The sequence below is a fragment of the Sarcophilus harrisii genome, chromosome 1 (assembly GCF_902635505.1).
Source record: "Sarcophilus harrisii chromosome 1, mSarHar1.11, whole genome shotgun sequence".
Classification (NCBI taxonomy): Eukaryota; Metazoa; Chordata; class Mammalia; order Dasyuromorphia; family Dasyuridae; genus Sarcophilus; species Sarcophilus harrisii.
This window is the reverse complement of record NC_045426.1, coordinates 560037853-560056786: the sequence shown is the minus strand read 5'-3', so window position 1 is coordinate 560056786 and position 18934 is coordinate 560037853. Positions and strand designations below refer to the sequence as shown.

At 34.7% G+C, this 18934-nt stretch overlaps 1 long non-coding RNA gene across 1 annotated transcript in view; it reads left to right on the top strand.

Moving 5' to 3' along the window:
• The first annotated feature begins 14786 nt into the window (after positions 1-14786).
• LOC111719105 overlaps positions 14787-18934 on the top strand; it is a 126510-nt gene continuing 122362 nt past the window's right edge. The window contains exon 1 of the long non-coding RNA XR_004231036.1: positions 14787-15055. This is a non-coding gene — a long non-coding RNA (uncharacterized LOC111719105). The remainder of the gene's footprint in view (positions 15056-18934) is intronic.

Below are 18934 nucleotides of genomic sequence, written 5' to 3'. Positions count from 1 at the left end.
GATATCTTCAACAACTATAACAAATAATTATTGGCAATGTGATATACTTAAGATACTGTGGTTACAAAGAAGGAGGATTGTAATGGTCCTCAAAAGAAACATTCTAAATGAAGACAAAAGCCATACACATTAAGAAAACCACAAGCAGCTAGTGGGCTAAGAATAAAATTTACATCTTTAAACAAAGTTTTATTATATTAAAATATTAAAAAACATTTTAAGTTCATGAGTTATAGAGATGGGAGTAGATTTGGCCTTTAACTGTAGTTTGCTAACATCCAGCCTAGAGCATAAGGCATGGTTTTATAGGGACTGGGTTCAATTTCAGGGTTTTCTCAAGTTTAATTTCTCTGGTTCCTGCCCTGACATAGAGTTTTCCCCAGGAGCATAAATACATAGTTTATGTCAAATATGGAGAAAGGATCCTCATCTTCCATATATGCTTTCAGGTTCACAAACTATTGAATACAGAACAGGATCTATTCATTCAACAAAGTACAAAGACTTGTACCTGAACTCAAAAACAGTCAAAATAATTTTTTCTGTTTCTAGTGGGCTTCTACCTTTATAAGGGAATTAAATAATCTTACAGATTTATACTACTATTTTGGAACTGAGCCTTTCCAACATGTTCCCTGTAAGAGGAAAGTTGTCAGGTTATTAGAGACTGAAGATACGGACTTGCCCCTCCAGTTATCCCCCCCTCCACTAGGGACCTCTATATTCCTTCAGAATTATAGCATTACTCTGGAGCTGATGATGCTCAACAATCAGAAACAATTGTTAAAGTGCCTTTCTTCCTAATTTTCCCAGGTCATATTATTATGGACCATGATGGACAGATAGGGTCAAGATCTGCTACAACCCTTGCAGCTCTTTGTCTTTGGTTCCTCCTTGGTCCTGAATCTTTTCCTTGGTTCATAAAGCTTGGTTTAGAAATGTACTATTCTATGGGAAATCTTCGTTGGTATTCAGGATTCTGGCTGAGAAATCACTCTACTTATCCAAAATTGTTTTTGTTGCTCAAAAACTGCTACTCCCCTACTGTAGGATTTGTCTCTATGCCTTCCATCTTTACCCAAGAACTTGATACTCTCCACCCTAGTCATCTTTGCTGTCACAAAACTTCCTTCAGAACTGACACACTTGATGCAACATGGAGCTGCTGGACAGGACAGGCTTCCTTCTTATCTCTTTGATCTTTTCTCTGGCTCAATTCTTTTTCTTCCCAAGCCTATCTATCTAGTCCTCTCTATCCTCCAGGCATCCATGGGAGTATATGGGGTATTCAGGAGAATTAGTAACTCTGATGTGAGGGTTTGCCAAGCTCTTTTCAGGGTTGCTCATCCACCTTTGTTGTCCACCTGATTCCTCCAACTCTTCCCCCATGGTTCCAAGAAGCTGTAGCATGTGCCATGGCCATATCCTGGTAAACTATCTCTGCAGATGGGCTAAACCATGTCGAAGGTAATTGATGAGCCTCAAACCTTTCAATGAGTTAGTATCTATCCAAAGCATATGAAGACTTTCCCCAGAAGAACTGGTAGATGAGAACAACTTGTTCCAACATTCATGAATGCAACTGAAGCATATGCCATGGAATATTTAAAGCTTGATAAGAAGTTGAAGAAGTTATTATATCCAGGGCCATCATCAGTTGTCTTGATTTTTGTCCTGACACTGAATTTCAATGACTTGGAAAGAGAGAGTGAGATTGATGACTTTGTATGACTCTGCCCCACTTGAATCCAATTCATGTATCAGTTAGGATGCTACTCTGATGTCACTGGACCTCTTTGAAAAGAAAAGATAAACAACAGGAGTTTTATGAACCATTGAAAGCTTTTGAACAAGAGGCAATCCATGTATTTCTTGCTTTTTAAAGCAAAAAGCAAAATCTAGCATTTAATTATTTTCTCCTTGCTTAAAGACGTTCATGGAACACTCAGAAAGTTAGTCAGTTGTCTAACATTTATTAAATCCAGTCAATCCTCATTTTTTGCAGAGAAAATCTTCCTACAAAACAGTGAAAGAAAAAACGTGAATGTGGATATGTTGAACTTATGAGAAATAGGGCATTAGGTTCCCATGACCATCTAAAAACTGTAATCTTTCACTAGAGATTGCTGAAAATATATTTTTCTACATATAGTTCTTCAAAACAAAACATTAATTCTGATAATGTGTACTTTTCCTAACACAGTAACCATGAAATAACCCATAAAATGCAGTACACAAAATAAAAATGGTAATATAAAAACATTTTTCTTGTTAATAATTCTCTAGAATTCTTGGATTTTTCAATTAAAAACCCCCACTGATTTCAGACAATAAGCACTTTTCATAATACATGAAATCTATATTACCATAAATCCTATATAACAAATAAAATTCTTTTTTCAATAGTATTTTATTTTTCCAAATACATGTAAAATAGTTTTCAATATTTATTTTTGTATTTTCTCTCCCTCCCTTTCTTGCTTTTCTCCTCCCTCCCTAAGAGAGCAAGCAATCTGATATAAGTTAAATATGTGCAATACTTTTAAATATATTTCCATATTTGTCATGTTGTGCAAGAAAAATCAAGTTCATACTTATGCAAGTAACTTACCCAAGTGACTTAGCCCATATTTATCCAAGTTCCTTACTCAAACTCACATAATATCAAAGGTGAATCTACAATCTTTCCTGATTTCTAGTCTAGTGATTTTTATACTGTTAGAGCCCAATTGACCATACAAACCTTAAGGACAAGAAATATCAGGCTCATTAGAAAACTTTCATATGGTTTCATTGAAAAGATGTTAGGTGACATGAGGAAGGAGATGGAAGAACTATGGGGTGATCAGAATTTCTTTAAACTTTTGAGCTTCTGGTTTCAAAATAGGATGATAGTACAGTTGAATTCCATGGATATTATCAAACTTAATATCTAGAACTGATGCAGAGTTCTATGAGTCACTGGAGTAATATGGCAGCCACAAAGGCTAATGTAATCTTAGACTATATTGATAGGTGCATGATGTAAGGACTAAGAAGGTAATAGTATCACTGTTCTTATTCTCAAAGGCCATTGTAGCTATGAATCAAGAAACATTTACTAAACACCTGCTAGGTGAATATTTGGAGTGTATGTTCAGTTCTGGATATCATATTTTAGAAAAGACATTCATAAGTTGGAAAGGGTCCAAAAATTGTGAAGGATTTTAAGATTATTCCATAGTAGGATTGGTTGAAAGAATTGAGAATGGTTAATGGAAAAAAGAGAAGATTTGGAGGAGAAATAACTATTTTCATGTAGCTTAAAGACTATGGGAAAAGAAATTGTTCTGTTTTTCTTCAGAGGACAGAAGTAGGAATGACAGGTAAAAACTGAAGACAGATAGTATGGCTCTCCAGAAGAAAAAATTTGTTAATAATCAAAGTCATCCCAAAATTAGAATAGTGCATTCCCTATCCCTAGAGATTTACTTGGAAATCTTGTTGAGCATCCAGTACCTAAGACAAACCCAAGGTATTTCATACTTCATCTTAGCATTTACTTACTTCTTTGTACTAGTCATAGAGAAGATTTTTCGTCATACATGAATTAGAATGGATGGGTAACTGACATCTCTGATAGGCTCTATAATTCTATGAAATTTTTTTCAAACAACTAAGATTATTGATTTATATAAAAGGTTTTTGGCAAATGGTATTGGATGAGAAATATAGATGAAGGGCAGTATTGGTAATGCCAGATAGGATGTATGAATTGAATGCCTTTCTTTTGCTCTTTGGACAGAGAATCTTATTATCTCCTTTCTTTCCAAATATATCTATATTTATTCAGGATATATAAGTAAGTATGAAATACTTTGGGCTGGTGCCAACACAATCCATAAATTTGTTATAGGAAAAATTAGGAAATTATAGTTTGGGATTCTAGAAGTCAGATATGTGGGATACCATGGAGAATGAATATACATATTCCATTAGGATAAAAATAGAAACTATTTAAGATTGACAAGATCCAAAATTAACACAAGTGAAGTCATGGTGCTGACCATCAAAATAACATTAAAAATGCATCTTATTTGACTACCATCACTGTATCTTTGCTTTGTATGTCTTAAAAGAAAAGGGTAAATGCAATAATGATATCTTATTGTCAAAATGTCAAAAAAAAAAAAAAAACCCTTCTGGAATATTGGAAAAGGACTTTGACATAATTAAAAGTTTGGAGAGCTCCAGAGTTCTCATAATTTTTCTTGTGGAAACATACTAAATTGAACAGTTTCATTATAAGATCTAATACTGGAAAAATATGAATAGGAAATAGATTTCTATCAAAAAGTATACAAAAAATAAAAAATCCCACCCATCAGAAATATCAGAGAATTATTTGAGATTTGTAGAAACTTTGGTGAGACATTTATAATGTGGACTGATTTTAGAATTATAAGTAATTATAAGTAAGTTTAGAGAAAAAGTCAGAGAATCGAAGAAACAGAAGGAATTTCAGAGGTCCACTAATCTTTTTCTTTTTGGTTCTATTTTTATTTATTCAATAAATTTATTTAAAACTTAAATACAAAATGGAAAAAGAAAAATTGTCATGTGCACAGCAGATCATAAGAGGAATCAAACTATATAAGAATCAGTACTCTTTTCAAGAAAGTACATATAATAATATATGCATTATATATATTACATATATAATATATACATTATATATAATATATATCATTATTATAATAGAACACATTGTATTCAAAACTGTCCATCTTTTGTTTGTTTCCTTGTAAGTTTGTTTGTCCTATGCTGTATATTTTTATTTTTTTAATCCTCTTTTCTCCTCCCCACCTTCCCCAGGCAGGCTAAACAGGGATATATGCAAATACATATACATATATATACTCATAAACATATATGTATCTAGATCTCTATAAACATACATATCCATATACATAAATATCTACAATCATACACATATTTATTCATATAAATTTATATAAGGTTGTACTAAGCTTATTTGTCCTCTATTTCTCTGAAGATGGATAACATCATCTTTCTTAGATCCAACTCTTTCCTTATTTTTTAAATCCACCAACTCATCATTTGCAATGTCACAGCAATATTCTAACCTTATACTATCTAGTATAGTCTAAAACAATATAAATATGACTAATATATAATATAGATTTCTCTCTTTTGATTGATTCTTTAACTTTGAGATCAATGATTATCACCCCTACTTTTCCCCCAATGAATTCTACTCCTGATCCTTATTATTGTGTTTGCATATGTCTGCTGTTTTCAATCTCTGCTAACTCCTCTACTTTACTTCTACTTGCCATCTTGCCTTGCTATTACTTAATCTCCACCCCCACCCCCCCCAGGATCCCTCTCTTATCTTCTTCTCCCACCATTTCCCTTCCTCTTTATTCCATTCCCATTAATCTATATATCTTATGCCTCTCCTGTTAATGTACCCATTTTCTATATCCACCTTATCCTATTCTCTCCCCTTCCTTCAAACAAACTTACAAGGAAACAAATAAAAGATGGACAGTTTTGAATACAATGTGTTCTATTATAATAATGATATATATTATATATAATGTATATATTACATATGTAATATATATAATATATATAATGCATATATTATTATATGTGCTTTCTTGAAAAGAGTACTGATTCTTACATAGTTTGATTCCTCTCATGCTCTGCTGTGCACATGACAATTTTTCTTTTTCCATTTTGTATTTGTTTTAAATAAATTTATTGAATAAATAAAATTTTAGAGTTTTATATCCTTCTATATCTATCTATCCATCTATTCACCTATCATCTATCTATCTATCTATCTATCTTGTTCTTCCTTTAACCCATTCTCAATGTGAAGGATAATATTATACCTTCTAAACACAGGAGGATGGACATTAGGTGGGACTAATAAATTAGAATTCTATGGGGGCTAGTAAAGGATTCAAAACTACTAGTCATTTTTCTCCATGCCATTCCTCTGAATCAGTTCTTGCTCTCATACCACATTTGTATAACAAAATTACTGTTTTTACCTATTATTATATAGTTTTGTTTTCAGAACATACACCATATTCAATTCTACCCCAATCTTTCTTTTGAACTACCCAATTACTAAGGACAATCAGACATATAGTTTACATTTCCACGTATAAAACATAAACAGTTTGTCCTTAATGAATCTCTTGAAATTTGTCTTTGATATTTACCTTATATTTCTCTTGGCTCTTATACGTCAATTTTCTATTAAAAATTCAGGTTTGTTTGTTTGTTTGCAACAAAATCCTGAAAGTCTAGCAATTCATTTTTTTTTCCATTCAGGATTATATTTCATTTTTCTGGACTCAATATTTTTAGTTGAAATTCTAGGTTTTTGATCTTTTATATATAGTATTTCAAGATCTTTTGTCTTTTAGTGTAACCACTTTAATTGTGGCTTCAGTGTATTTGAATTTGTTTTTGTTTTTGTTATAGTTATTTTTGTTTGTAAAATTTTCTCTTTGATCTTGGCGTTTCAAGATTTAGCATGATGTTCTTGTAGGTTTTTCTTATAACATCTCCTTTAGGTGGTAACCAATGATTTTTTTTTTTTTTTTTTTTTTTTTTTTTTTTTTTTTGCTATTTCTATTTTCCCCCTTTGTTCTAACATTTCTCTTTATTTCTTATGTTATTGTATCGATTCTTTTTTGATAATAACTTTCAGGTAGTTCAATTATTATGTTTTCTCTTCTTGATCTATTCTCTAGTTCTGTTTTTTCCCCTTATGTCTCATATTCTCTTCTATTTTTCCATTCTTTATATTTTATTTTATTATTTCTTAGTCTTTTAGAACTTCACTGGCTTCCCCATGCCCAAATCTAATTTTCATAGAAGGAGCTCTTAGAATCCTTAGTTTTTCCAAGGTTAATTGATCTCTCCTATGAAGTCTTCCTTGATCCTCCCCCCTCCTCAGATTACTTTCTCACTTACATGTCTGTGTATAGAGAGAATATTCTGTAGAATATATTGAGAAAGTAACATTTTCTCTGTTGAGGCACAATTCAGGAAAATTTCAGATCAAGTTCTCTTCCATCCTAGCTATGTCATCTTGGGTAAGTCTAGGCAAGACTTATAAAACTAAATTATAGACTGATCGTCAATCTGTATTAAAAGGGAGAGCTTCCATTGAAATCACAAATCTAAACAACAAAAATAACTAAATGGAATAAGGTTGTGCTGAGAGTTGCAGACATTGGAACTAGAAGGCATTTCCCCTATTATCATTGTGATTTAGGAGGAGATTATTGAATAATGTTTAAAGAGTAAGCAAAAGAAAACAAAACAAAACAAAAAACAGAAGTCATTCATTTACTTGTAGATGTTCCATCACTATTTTCTTGAATGAACAAGTTACATTTTTTTCTCCCATGCTTTTTTAAATTAACCTATTCTATGTGAAACATGGAGAATGTTAGCGAGGGCACTAGAGGAACTTAGGGGTAAATTCTGATGTTTGAAGGGTCACCCTATGTGAGAGTGTTAATCAAATGGATTTCTAAGAAAGGAGTTTGAACCTGAAACCAGTCTAGGTGGGCTCACAGCTGTAATTTGAAACTACAGGTTATGGTCCATAAAGTAGGGAGAGAGAAAAATATACAGTTCCAGGAAGTAAAAGAGGGTATATGTAGGATGCCACATAGAAGGTCAGAGCTAGAAGAAACTATAGAAATCATCCAATACAACCCCCTCATTTTCCTTTTGAGCCACACAAAAACACCCCCATGGTACATATGAGGGACAACATCACTACATATAGTATCTGTGTCCCTGAGGCTGTGAGTGTGCATCCAGAATCTAGACCATATCATTTAATACCTAGAAGCCAGTCCATCTATATGCAATGTGAGAGGCTTTGTTTATTTGCTCACCTTGGGGACTTTGTCCAACTGATGAAATATCTTAATTGAAGCCTGAGTGAAAACTTCAATTCATTGTCTCTAGCTATACTCAGACTGTGCTTCAGTCAACAACCAGAACACCCTACTTGCACAACTTGCCATCAGCCATTGTCTCTCTCTTTCTCCTCCCTGCTTTCTACCTCTTTCTCTTGTTCTGGGAACAGTAATCAGATCAAAAGTACTGAAAAGGGCATGAAAATCTACTAACTTCTGGTTACTTTCTCTGTCATTGCTCAGACTGAAATTCTTCCTTGGATACCACTCCCATTCATATAATTTATCTCTTTATTACAACGTAAGCTTTTATCTCACTTTTGTATTTTTATTCCCAGCTACTAGTATGGACAGGAAGTACTTAGTAAATACAGGTTGACTGATGAATTGACTAATTGGTTAAGGTTACTTGAGGCTAAATCCAAGAGAATACACTATGCCACCACTTCCTTACCCTAGGGGCATATCAGTGCAAGTGACCATATAATACTGATCATTCAGAGAGTGGGCATGCTGACAGCCAAGTACAGTGCCTGGCACATGATTGGAAATGCAATAAAACTTACTGAATGAATTAATGAGTGAATGAATTTACTGGTCCTTTCCCAATTCCAGATGCTCCCAGCTCTCTAAATTCCATGACTATAATTCAATGTTTATGCCTCTAGGTATACATGGTACTGGGAACTTTTGTGAATATCATAGCTCCACTACAGAGAAAGAGAGAGATGTGTAGCAAAATCACTTTTTAAATCTGGTTCAAAACTTTATGTTCTGTTTAAATGTTTTAAAGAGTTGTATTTCTACTTAGGCAATATTACCACCAAAAGCTCTTTTGTTAAAATGAGTTGAGTTGAAGTAAAATTAGTGAGTTAGTGACAATTTCATGGGGGAATAGTCTATGAACATTAGAAATAATGGAAGTTATAGCTTCAAAGGGCAAAGAAATAAGTTTAAGAAAAGAGAAAATTATTCTATTCTGATTGGAAAAAGATAACTCTGGGGTTTCCATGTTAGCAAATGCCCTGAGGCAATATTCAGTAAGCTCTTTTCTCTTTCCATTCTTCTACTAATAAAAAAAGGGGAAATATGCAAGAATTCCTAGTGCTCAAAGAGCTGACAGGGAGTACTTTTTTTTTTTTTTTTTTTTTTTAAATTTCAGATACTTTGGATGTGGTCAGATCTCTTCTTTTAGAATTCAATAAGAAAAATACAAATAATTTCATGTTTCATGAAAGCGAAAAAGACGGCAAAAAATAGGACCTGTGATTCTTAGAGTGCTTGTAGAAATAAGGGCACACAAATACATTGTTGGAGGAGTTGTGTATTTATCCAACCAGTCTGGAAGCCATCTGGGATTAAGTTGATAAAATGACTAAAATGATATAACTGTTAAGCAAATACCCCAAAGAAGTCCCCATAGTAGGATCCCATAGAAACCGAAATGGAATCATGGAAGAAGGGACATCAAGTTCAACCCCAGTAAGAGGCTATGAGATGACATAGTAGATAAAGTATTAGACTTGAAGTCCAAGAAATCAGACTTCTACCTTGACTTTAGCCACTATTTCAATTTTTTCAATTGTAAAGTGGAGATAATCATAGCATCTACTTGTTACAGTTGTTATATGGATCAACTGAGATAATGTTAAAGCACTTAGCCCAGTTTCCTGGTACATAATAAGTAATAGTACCTATAATTACATAATAAGTAATAGTACCTATAAATGCTAGCTAATCTTATTAGTTTTTTGAGCAGGGAAGTAGCTCAGTGGATACAGTGCCAGGTCTGAAGGCAGGAAGAGTCATCTTTGTGAGTTGAAATTAAGCTTCAGATACTTACTAGCTGTATGATTCCGTTCAAGTTGCTTAACTCTTTACCTCAGTTTCCACATTTGTAAAATGACCTGGAGAAAGAAATGGTAAGCTACTCCTGTATTTTTGCTAAGAAAATCTTAAATAGGGTCATAAAGAGTCAGGATTGATGGAAAAATGATTGAACAAAAAATCATTTTTATTGAGTTTTTATTATTGTTGTTATTGTTATTATATAATAGGTGAAAGAACAGAGGTCTAGAGAGTTGAAGTGATTTGCTCAGCATCACAAAGCTAGTAAGTATCTGAAATAGGATTGAAAGCCAGGTCTGCCTAATCCTAAATTCAAGGCTGTCTGCACTATACTCCTGTTGCTTTCTTATAGCAATACTTAAAACAAACAAACAAAAAAACAGAAGCAAAGACCTTAAAATAAAGTGGGTGCCAATCAATTAGAGAATAGCTAAACAAATTGTGGAACATAAATAAAGGAATAGTTAAATAAATTGTGTGGCATGAACAATATTGTGTTGTAAGAAATTATTAATATGATGAATTCAGAAAATTCCGATCTTTTTTGCCATGGTGGAGTAAATGGGAAGAAAATGTGGACACAGAACACTAAATATAATATCTGGCTTTTTAAGATGATATCATTGATACTTTTAAGTCTTACTAAACTTTTTCTTACTTTTTAAAAACTTGATATATAGGGGAGGGGAGTGGAAGAAAGAAAAGGAGAAAATTTTGGAACGCAAAATTGTGAAAGAGTGAATGTTGAAAACTATCTTTGCATGTATTTCGAAAATAAAAAGCTATTATCAAAATTTTAAAAAGTACTAATTGTTAAATTTTCACTATGAGTATTTACACCTAGGAAATTGCCAAACACAACAAATCAGGGCTTGATTTCTTGTTGTGCTGATTGTCTAGTCTTAAGAAAGGGAGAAAGAAATTGTTAATGATGCAAATTAAACTGAAAACTGTCACAAATACTTTCTCCTCCAAGAGCTGGTAGTTAGATGTTACCAGCACAACACTGAATACACATATTCAGACTGGTTGTTTAGTTGCTGTCTTTCATTCTCAAAGAGGACCAAAATGACATCATTATGTTTGAGTCAAGCTAGTGCATCTCACTATGACTGAGAAATCAATATAAACTTGGAATATCTAAAATAAAATAAGGGGTTTCTGTTGGGAAAAAAAAAGAAATATATCAGATTCAAGAAGGTATGGAGTGGGAGAAATTGGGCAGAATAAAAGACTATGGAAGAAAGAGTCACAAACAAGACAAATTTCCTCATCTTGAAAAAAGTGTAGAGGATAATTAAAAAGGAGAGAGAAAAAAAGAAAAGAAAGAAGTGGAAAAAGCTTGGTCCTGATTAAATAATTAGCTATTAATACAAGGAAGAAATAATCATTTCTCTCAACTGTATGAATCACTTGCAGCCACATAATATTTCTTAACTCTCTTCATCACAATTCTGAGACTAAGATGGGGTCTAAGAGGTCAGCATGGGCAGTGGCAGGCTTCCAGGGTGGCCTCCTCCCATTTGGATCATGTAGTCACTAAGAGTGAAATAGATGCTAAATTTTCAGGTGATAAAGAAGGATATCAGTCTCTTATTGTAACTAAGAGAAGATACATTTGTTAATATTTCTCACTGGCCATAGGAAAAGGGGTCCAGATTTTTTAAAGCAGCTAATTAAGTAAACATTTATTGAGAACCTATCTGCTCAATTCTTGGGCTTATTGAGTGCCTGTTCAAAGCAAGCCCTCTTATTCCCACTAGACCACAGCATCTGAACTCTCCCCTTTGTCAGAATGCTTTATCTCTGCCGAGATTCTCCAAAGGAGGCTGCCCTCTGCGTCTCTTGTGCTGACAGATGATCCTTTCCTCAGACTGACACAGCTGGTGGTTGAATAGCGGGGTTTAGCATTCTCTTGGGGTTTCAGGCTCCTTGTCTGCTTTCTCCCTGATGCCAGGAAACCACACAGGGCATGCTCACCGACCATCCTTCTGTACACCAGCCACAGGCAAGCCCTTCATCTCCATGTGTACTTTCCCCCGGGTCGGACCAAAATAGAAGCTTATTTCATCTGCCTGTAGTGGAAGGTCTTTTCCCATGACTTCTGCTCTTCAGAAATCCCCTGTGAATATTACAGAGCTGGGCTAATTCCTCTCCTCCCTCTTCCTCTCTCCTCCCTTCCCCTGTGACATGTTTCAGCAAAGCTTCCTATGTGATCATTGTAGAACCGTTTTAGTTTCTCGTTTCACCACAGGCTATGCATGTGCACATGCATTCAGGCAAAGCTATTTCCTTTTTCCAAATTGGAGGGAGGTCTTTCTGCTTAATTGAAACTGTGGCTGGGTCCACCTGCTCCACCCCCTCCCTCTTTCCCCACTCAGTCTCTTGGCCTGGAGCCCTGCAGGGTGGCTGCTCACAGCAGGTGGGGCAGATTGGACAAGATCCAGGGCTGGCTGGGGAATCTGACCTGCCAAAGTGGGTTACATAAGTGGGGTGTGCAGGTGGTGGGGTGAGAAGATTTCTTTAAGTAAGTTATGAGTTCAGAGACTGGCAACCTGAGCCTTCTGTCTTTACTGTGTTTCACTGAGCCTTCACTGGTGCTATGGGAGCTATAAAAGAAACAGTGGGAATGATCTGACCTGCTTCTGGGAGTTTACCTTCCAACTGAGGGGTTCTAAATATGTGAGTATCTTATGGAACCTGAGGTCAGTCCAGAGAAATCCAGGGACTCAAAATGTTTTTTTAAATGCACAAAATAAAATACATACGATTACAAAAGAAAACATTTGTCTTGAACCAAAAACTTCATTTTTTTCCCCATCTGAGTTCATGAATTTCTGAAATCTATACATAAAATTGGATTTGAGAATAAGAACTGAACTAGTTGGAACTTTTGACTCCCCTGCCTCAGGCAAAATGAATTGGGGCAGTCTTGCTGGGCTTTGTCCTTTTAGGAAGGATGGCAGGTGGGATGGGAATGCCAGTGATGCAGTGCAGGGAGGCCAAAGGGCGGGGTGAGGTATCTGAGAATAGCATGGAATCAGATTGGATTGTTAACAGCGTGTGAAGAAGCTGGCTGTTGAAGCATGTGCTGAAAAAGACCTGAGGCTTTGTAAGGGGGGTCACTCTCACTTCTCATCCTTCTTATCCCATCCTCCACTGCAGGCTGTTTGTCTGGAACTTCTTTTCCCCTTCAAGAACATTCCAAATGTTCATTATAACCTGGTATCCTCTGTTCCTCTGATTGTTCCTCTGTTATTCCTCTGAATTCCTTTTCAATTTACCTTTAGGAATGGGGAGGTGGTGATTGGGAAGGGATAATATAAACTACATTTCCTTAGCTTACTGTTCCTCTAGACATGGTTCTGATCCCAAGGTTCCTTTATATTTGTAATATGCAGTCTCTGGAGTCACTAAAAGATGAAATTTTAGAGTTTTCTATAATCAGTCACAATTCTCTAGCACAGGATTATCACATCACAAAGATTCAATCAATGTTGGCTGACATTAAAAGAAAGAAGGAAGAGAAAGAAAAGGCATGGGTGGAAAAAGAGAAAAAAGTAAAAGAAGGATTATCAAATTATAAAAGGAATTATATTTTTGTTCTAAAAAGCAATAAATGTAAGTTGCAAAGAGGCCAGATCTCTCTGATAAAATACCTGCAGTGACTTCCCATTGCCTACAGGAAAAAAAATGCACATTCCTTAGTTTAGCATTTAAGGCAATTCACAGTAGAGTTTCCTCCTACCTTCCCAATCTTATTTCAGACTACTCACCTTCAGCAACTCTGTTCCAGACAGCCTAGATTTCTAGTTGTCCCTTGAATTAAGACTTTCCACCTCCTGTTCCCATGCACAAGCTGGATAAGCAATTCCCCATTTCTAGAAAATATTTTCTTTTAATTTCAACTTTTTGGAATTATTTTATTCAGGGGTCAGTTCAGGAGACTATCTTCTATGTAGACCTTTCCTTATTCTTTTCAGTGAGCATTCTCTACGTAGATGGTCTTTAAAGTTCTGTGAGAGAAGAGAAATGCGGAGAGGAGAGGAGGGAAAGGAAGGTAAGTGAGAGGAGAGGGAGAAAGGAAGAATAAATGGAATTAGAAAAGAGAGCAGAGAGAAAGAGAAGAGAATAAAGAGGAAGGTGGTGGAAATGGGTACTTGTCCGTCATTGATATGAATGTTAATCTTAATTTGAAATATAAAGGCTTTAAGAGATTGTTGAAATCTAGTGGCAAGAGGAGCAAGTGGGGGAAACCTGGTCTCTGTGCTGACATCTAACATCAGTTCCTCTGCCTAGTGTTCTAGCTGAGCTGAAATCTAGATACAGAATTTGAGTGCTTTTTTCAATGCCTGGTCCTGGTGGGATAAAATGACTCAGACAAAATGACATCAGTAAAGTGTATTTCCTTTTCATAAAAAAGAGGGGTTACAGGTAGGCTAAGTATTGGTTTGTTTTTCTTGGGACTTCTGTGTTCAAAGAAGACTGTGTACTAATTTGAGAAGTAGCCTCAGTCTGTTATTGTTCATCTTTCTTTCTTGAAGAGAAGGAGGGTGATGTCTTGACTTGTAAGTCAATTGGATTCAAGGGAGCCTAGGTTATGCAAAGTCACCAGTGGAAGACCCTGTTCTTTTTAAACTAACGTCCCTACCAGATTTCAGTTTGTCTGAGGCAATACCCTTTCAAGTGATTCAAGACTTAAAATTGAGGCAAAGGATAGCCTAGTTTGATATCATAAAAGAATCATTCTGGGAGGGAAAGACCTTCTGGCCAGAACAGAAAAGAAGCTTGAAGGCATATGACTAAATAGCAGATATTGCTATATATTTTTAAAATTGATTCTATGCAAAAAAAATGCTATATGCAATAAAACTCTGTGTACAGTAACCAAGCTTTTCAGAATTCACATGGATGGCTGGTTCCATTATGTCACAATTATGTGACTAGGATTCAGTGAAATAGAGCAGATCTAAGGAAGAAATAATGGGGTTTCCAGTGGGGTTGGGGGGATTTGTAGTATTGTGATGGGCAGATGAGCACTCAGCATACCTTATAACAAGGAAAATTAATCCAAACAGAGCGGCTGAAAAATGAAGGTTGTCTACTCTGTGAAAGATGTCTACTCTTTGACATCTCCCTAGTACTCTTCCTTAGCACATATGATAACAATAGCACCTACTTCCCAGGACTAATGTGAGGATCAATGTGATAATTCATGTGAAGTGCTTAACAGTGTCTGATATATGGTAAGTATGAATGAAATGTTAGCTATTATTACTATTACTGTAACTGCCAAAATACTCTGGAGCCTCTCAATTCTCTGGGTATTATAACATTGCTCCCTGTGGGTCCTCCTCTTACCTATATGTTCCTTCTCTGCCTATTTGGCTAGATCCTCCTCCATAACATACCCCCTAACTGTGGGTATTCCCTAAGACTCTGTCCTGACCCTTTTCTCGTGTTCTCTTTCTACACAGTTGGACTTGGGGACCTCCTTGGCTGCTATGGATTTATTTATTGTGTGCATGCTGATGACCAGATATCTACATCATGTCCTAGCCTGTATCCTAAGCTCCAGTCTTATGTTACCAATTCCTCTTTTGAACTTGTTGGAGGTGTCTTTTCATATCTCTTCATTCAAGTTTTGCTTGTTCCTTATTTTATATTTTTGTTTCATCAACTCTTGCTTGGACTGTTGCAATAGCTTTTTAATTGGTCTCCTTTTTTAAAGTTTTCAATCCATCTTCCACATGGATGATAAAGTGATTTGCCTAAATTACAAATCTGACCCTGTCTTTCCCCTTTGCAATTAATTTTAGTGAAATTACTTCTTGGTGAAATAAACTCAAACACAAAATCTTCTGTTTAACATTCAAAGTTTTTAATTTAATTTAACTTTGATTTATTTTTCCACTCTTCTTAAGTTATTCCCTTTCATCCAAAAGACTCTCTAATCCAGTCAAATTGCTTCTTATTGGTCCTCCTACATAACCCTCTAATTCTCTTCTCAATGCATTTGCATTGACAGTTTCCAAAGTTTAGAATATACTCTTTCCTCAGCTTGACCACCTATATTTCTTAGTTTTCTTTAATATTAGCTTATGATATATTTTACATAAATTCTTTCCTTTTTAGAACAACTAGTCATCTGACTTAAATTAGCCTGTTTTCTATGTGTATGTTTGACTCTTCCAATGGAATGTAAGTTCCCCGAGTTTCATTTTTTGTCTTCTCTGAACTGGACTCAAAGCCTAGCAAATAGACATTTGATAAATTCTTATACAGTGGAAGAATACAGGACTTGCCTAGAATCTGAGTTTTCTTGTGGAATAGGACAAAGATAATGGATAGCAATGATGTCTGATAGATGTTAATCTTTATAATTTTACTTTCTTATCCTTAAATGCCATAAGGATTAATAACATTTAAGATTATTCCACTTAAATTTCAAATATTTTTACAATAGTATTTCTCAAATGAAAATTTGCTCCTTTAATTCAGATAATTTAGTTTCTTTGTTGGATTTTTTGAAGTTTGTTGTCACTCCATTATTTTAAGTTTGTTTATTCAGCTTTTAAAGAGGCATATTCGTCATTAATGTGCTGCTGTAAGAAATTATAACTATGATAAAAACAGAGAAGAATGGATTTAATGAACTGATGCAGAACAATGTAAGCAGGACCAAGCAAACAGAACCAATGTAAACAATGACTATAACAATAGAAACAGGGAAAAACAATAACTATAAAACAATGGAAAATGAATGTTGCTCAATTATAAAGAATAAGCTTGGCTCCCGAGAAGAGATATAAGATTGCTTATTCATCTCTTTTCAGAAGTGGGGGAAGGAGACCCCCAGATGTGGAAGATTTGTATATAAAGTTTTTCAAAACTTTATTGAGCAATATTTCTGAATTATTTTTTCTTTATTTGAAAAATAATTTCTATAAAGGATTTCTGGGAAGAAGAGGGAAGAATACAGGGGAAACTATAGGTGATATAAAAGCCAAAAAAAAAAAAAAAATCTACTTAAAAAAAAGAGTATTATTTATGCTTCCAAAAGCTGATTCTGAAATTTGAATATGCCAGCAAAAAGTGGAAGTGATTCTTCCTTCAAGAAGATGAGGAGAGGCAGTCTAATTCAATATAAAAAATATTAACCACCACCACAACAAAACCCTTAAAAGTTCTTGAAGTATATTGTTAATGGATGTCTTCAAATAAAGGTATGCTATAGTGGAGAAATGGTTCATGTGCCCAGGAATCCTAACGGCATTATATCTAGAGATAATAAGAAGAGTAATCAAGATTTGAACTCAGGTCCTCTGATTGCTAATCTACTTCTCTTTCACTTTAAGGTTGGACCTTGTATATGATCTTCTAAGGTTTCTCCTAATTCTGAGATTCTGTTATTTTGAGACTTTATGGTTCTCTGAAAAACAAAGTAGTTTAGATTATTTCTGAATTAAAGACTAGAAAGATTAATCAGCATTTATTAACATTAAAAGACAATAAAAATCAGAGGAATGTGATAATTAATCTTGATTCTGTTCTTAGTGTTGTTGTTCAGTCATATCCAACTCTTCACTAGCAGAATAGTTTGACATTTTCTTCTCCAGCTCATTTTACAGATGAGGAAATAGAATTAAATAACTTTCCTAAGGTCACACAGTTGGTAAGTGTCTGAACCCAAATTTGAATTCAGAACTTCCTAACTTTAGGCCCAGTGCTCTATCAATTGCACTACTTAACTATCCCAATCTGGAGTTTGGAAAAATGTTAATGAAACATATTTCTGTCCTCTCAAAAGGGAAGCACTGTACTATAGCACCATGGGTATAAAATGAGGGATATATTTTCACAATAAAGTTTACTTAATCAGGCTTCTTTCTTACAAGAGGTATTTCTTTTGGAGAATAGTTATTGGGAAATGACAACAATGCATATAAGTACCAATAAAACATTTAAAATAATAATAAATATTTATTGAATGAAAGAAATAATGAATTGACAATTTCTGACCCTATTCTTTTTCTCTCTCATTTTCTCTTTTTCTCACGCGCGCGCGCGCACACACACACACACACACATATTACATTATTGTTGTTCCCAGTCATCAGTAACATTGTTCATTCGGGAGAGAGTGATATAAATTTCATTTCAAGTCAATAGAGAAAGCTATATTATTATAAATGAAAAGCAATGGATATTTAAGAGAGAAATAATTCAATAATATGTCATTAATCTCTTTTTCCTCAATTGCCCTAATGCTCTTAAACATCCATGATGGGGAATGTGAGCAGAAATAGTATTTCAGTGGCATTCAATCAGGGAAGCCACTGAGATCAATACAATTCACTGACATGAACATGATTTTTTTTTTTTTTTTTTTTTGTCTTAACTATCATTTATTCACTGGAGAATTAGTGAGTTCTAGTTCATTAAACTCTGGATCACGTGGCAACGTTTCCCTTGGGACCTGCACTGGATGTCAATTATAATTATGGAAGAACAGCATTTCAGGAATCTATGACCTGGAATCTCTTTGCCATTCCATAACAATTATATTTTAAGTGGCTTCCCACCCGTGGCATTAGCAGCTTCTTCATCTTCTCATTTATCCTCCATTTAAAGGCAATCAAGATGAGTCAGAATCATTAGGTCTCTGACTCATCAGCATTGGAGAATTCCATTAAGCCATTGTTATTACTGTTACCATCACTCATAAGGTCCTTTGCAGAGGAATAGGATAAAAGCCTGAGCCTCTTCTTTAGAATTTTGGGTTTTGAGACTAGAAGATTATGTGAAAATCAACTCTCACAGCTAGGAGGAATAGTGGATGGAGTTCTGGTCCTGGAATCAGGAACGCATTTCCCTGAGTTCAAATCTATCTTCACACTTTTACTAGCTGTGTGACTCTGGACAAGTCACTTAATCTTGTTTGCATCTTTAAAATGAATGGAGAAAGAAATGGCAAACCACTCCAGTATCTTTGACAAGAAAACTTCAACTGAGGTCACAAAAAGCTAGAGATACACTGAAATGACTCAACAAAAAAAATCTAAACTAGAATGAAGACATTAATACCCAAAGAGGGAAGTAATTTATATGATTACTATTCTAAT